General features: G+C 36.1%; 1 protein-coding gene across 1 annotated transcript in view; it reads left to right on the top strand.

Annotated features, from left to right (window-relative positions):
• Positions 1–4184, top strand: part of rnf19b (ring finger protein 19B) — a 19442-nt gene that overhangs the window by 3022 nt on the left and 12236 nt on the right. The window lies entirely within an intron of this gene.

The following is a 4184-nucleotide window of genomic DNA, read 5'->3' as shown; positions in this document are numbered from 1 at the left end:
TTTTTTTTAATTTTTAATTTTTGGGCTATCCAATTTACCATAAACCACCATGTGACTGTTAAGAACTGATCAAATCGAAATCTTTGGTTTCACAGGAACCCGTGGCTGTTCTGTTTTTTCTTTTGTACCAGCCTCATTCACTGTAGTAGATGAGTGTGAATGTGGCATACTGGTGTTAGTCATGTTTTGTCTTGATGATTGTTAGTCTTTGTACAGTGCATGAGACGTGATATAAGATTTTGACTTCAGTGAGGATGAGGTTAGCTGGAGAACAGACAGCCTGGTTCTTAGCAAGAATGGGACATGGATAAACACAACCACCTGCTCTGCACAGACATTCACACAGATTCACAGCTTAAAGAGATTTCATTAAGTATCACAAGTCATCTAATGGTTAGTTAGACTGTCTGCCAGTACTTCCTGCCCTCCCCATCACAATGGAGAGGTTAAACTGCGTACGTGTGATCATAACTTGACAGAATACTGACAGTTCTTAAAGTCTAACCAAATCTTCTGCGTATGGATTAGTTTACCCCCACACCACACGCCAAAAAATCTGTCACAGTTACATTATTTACCATCTTATCATTCCAAACCAAGCTTTTTTTAATTTAAGTTTTAGTAATTTTAGTGTTTTTGATCTGTCATTTTTATTTAGTTTTTGTTTCTAATTAGCTTTAATTTATTTTTATTTCAGTTTGTAGGTTTAGTCATTTTAGTACTTCAACTTCAACTTATTTATTTCAGGTAGTTAGTTACCAACATTTTTAAATGTTCATCTTTTTAGGAGTGAATTTTTCATCTAATATTTATATTTTATATTATTTTAGCTTTATATCAACTAACAAAGATGATTTTTACTAGTTTTATATTTAGTTACCAAAAATAACACTGTTCTAAACCTGTATGAGTTTCTTTCTTCTGTGGGACAGAGAAGGAGATATTTTGAAGAATGTACTGGTCACTATTTTTAATGTAGTGATGTCTGATTTGTGAATAATTCTTTTGAGTCAGAACCAACTGATTCTTGAGATAATCAGGGTTAAATCTGGTTAAGACTAGAAATATAGCTTACGAGCCATTTGAACTACTTTTATAATACTTTTGAGAAATGTCCTCTTTTTTTGTCCCACAATAGAAAGAAAATCAAATAGGTTTGGAGCTTGAGGATGAGTAAATAGAAACAATTTAGTTTTTGTGGCTGAAGTTACTGCTGTTAATTGAAATCAACAACGCTCAGTCTGAACCTACTTTGTGTAATATGATAAAGTTGCAGATGGAAAAAAGACAGCAAGACACATGCAGGCTTTGCTAAGAACAATAAGCCTCAGTGGAGCTTCAGGTGTGACTCAAATGGTTATGTAATGGTTAGAGATCCAGTAGCCCACCTGTACTGTACACCAACTGGTCCATGTGACTGGTGTGTGTGTGTGTGTGTGTCCATGTGTGTGAGATAGAGACAGACTGAGCCTTGGTCTGGGGCTGTAGGATGATACGAAAGTGCTGAGGTGCGGTTTCAGGGTCTGTCGCGGGCGGAAGTGCTGAGACAGTGTCAGTTTCACTCTGTCTTATCTCTCACGGTAATGATTTTGTCAAGATGGGCTGTGCACTAAAGCACTGGCGGGAGGCCAAACTCTATGCACAATTATTTTCTGTATTTTCCTTCTCTCAGTGCTCTGTTGATTGTTGAATTGTAGATAGCTTCCGTGTTTGTGTGAATTGTGTTGTGTCCTCATTCTCTGCTGTGTTCTCATAATAACCCAAGAGTTTGCAAACCTATGCTGACTTGTAGCCTGCATGGTTCATTTGTGGTTTCTGTTAATAATTCATCTTCTGAATGCCTCTGTGACATGTTGATAAATGGTCTGGAAAAAGCACAGTTCATTCTGAAACAAAACTTTACAGTGAGAGATTATGAAAACAATATTCCTGTTCGTTATAAGCTTACAGTAAGTGTCTGTAGTAAGGATCTGCTCTCATTATGACTTCAGCAGCAGTTGTTTCCTGTTTTCAATACAAAAATACAATCCATATAGCTAATATGGAAAATTACAAAAAAATGATAAAATACAAAAATAAATAATTCTAAATTATTGTTATTAATTTAAAATTGAAATAACAATGTAATAAAGCTAGAATATATAGTAAACATAACTTCTCATTAGAAATTATATTATTAACACAATAATCTGATTATAAGTATTACATTAAAATTACATTTGATTATGAGTAGTGATTATTATTTTATATTATAACCTATCTTGTTTATGCCCTGTTGTAAATAAAAACGTGTGAGAACCACAAAGCAAACCAAAAAAAATCCCAGACCAATATAGAATTTCCTTTTCTCCATGATCGTCTTCTGTTTGATGTTTTCTCTCTTGTGTGTGTTTTAGTCTACTCTGAGTCTGCATCTAGTTACGAACTCTGGCTGTAGTAATAAAACCAATGAGAACTAATCCAAACTTGTGGTAACCGAGTTCCATCCTTCATCAAACAAGGCCTGGGAGCTTATGCTGTGGATTGTTCCAACTGTTTTCAAAGGTTTTAAATAAACTCGTTCCTAAATGGAAAAAGCAGGCTGCTAATTTCCAGCTGCAGCAGTGTAAGCAGAAAACAGCTTCTTGTGAATTGACACATCATTCACAGCTGATAAATAATGGAGCAACTTCTGTTGTACAACAAACGCAGCCACACCCATTACACACACACACACACACACACACACACACACAGTGGGTTCTGCTTTGTAAACTTGCACTCTGGTGCCGAGATGTGACACAGATTTTCCAGAAACAGCTTTTGTTGTGGATCTAGCATCCCTCACACACACTAAACCTCAGAGAGCACAGATGGTAATTATGTGTCATCGGTTGCATTAGCAGAGGATGCTGAAGTGGAATGAGGGCTATTACCATCTCAGCCCTAAGTTATATATATATATATATAGACGGGAGACTCTTTCATTTAACCTGCAATGATTCAACACCACCTTTTCAATCTGCCTCTTTAGAATAGGCAGATATGTCAAGATCGTATGGAATTTTCCTGTTTCCGTCGGCTAGACTCTTGCATTTTTAATGCGTCTACTATGTGTGCCTCTCAGTCACGTACAGTATAGAGCACGTAGTGCTTAATAATTGTTGCACCCTCCTATCATAATGGGTCAAGACATCAGGACACAGTGGCTAAGAGCAATGCGAAAGCACTCTGTAGAAAAGTGGGTCATACTGACTGCTGTTACGGCATAGCTTGTAGATCCATGAACGCCAGCAGAAAATGCTTTAGTTTACTATGCTTTATGCTGTGACTCTCTTGGTCAAATACAGTGCAAACTAGGAAAAAATGCAGCCATAATGTTTTTTAACATGTTAATACTGTGTAAGGGCATACTAGAATAGATCATAGTAATATATTGTTGTTGTTTTTGAATACCCTATCATAAACACCATCGCATATGAATACGTTGATATTATCATTGTTCATTATTATAGGCGCATTCATGATTATCATAATTACAAGATTCTGACTCTTCGTAGAACTTAATTACAACTTGTACTGAATTTTCAGAAAAAGCTCCAACTTGAACCACCTGACACTACAACATCACATGGAAACACTCAAGATGACTGTGGCTTCAAATGTAGTGAAGTACATTATCATTATATTTCTGATTTAGAAATGCAAGATTATTTTAAAAATAAATGAAAGCCATTCAATATAGATACAAAATAACATACACAAATGTAATGTATAACTAGCACAGAGTTGGATAACAAATGTCCTGCTAAATAAGCTAAATAAGCTTTAGTTTATTAATGAGGCATGTACATAATTGTTACTGTGGCTTGTGTTTTTTCTATTGATGCTCAAATTACACTGATTCATTCGTTTATAGTGTTGCCCGTGGAAATACATAATTCAGAGTCTGAGGACGTGAACACAGAGTTGTCGTCTAGTAATTACAGACAGTACTTACGATGCACCTTAGGGGTCTATGGTATAGACATCATGTTGTTTATTTGTCTATTAAATTACACTAGCATGGTGGTCTCTTCCCCTTCCCTCTCGCACAAGTAAACCGATTTGTGCTACGCAGGCATTAGTCCAGGGGTCATCAAAGCAGAAAACCAGGACACATCAGTCTTAGATGAGTTTGTGTAGCTGTAGTATTTGTTCGGTCT

The sequence above is a fragment of the Sinocyclocheilus anshuiensis genome, unplaced genomic scaffold (assembly GCF_001515605.1).
Source record: "Sinocyclocheilus anshuiensis isolate Anshui unplaced genomic scaffold, SAMN03320099.WGS_v1.1 scaffold223, whole genome shotgun sequence".
NCBI lineage: Eukaryota > Metazoa > Chordata > Actinopteri > Cypriniformes > Cyprinidae > Sinocyclocheilus > Sinocyclocheilus anshuiensis.
Note: the sequence above shows the minus strand (reverse complement) of the source record. Positions and strands in the feature narration are given on the sequence as shown.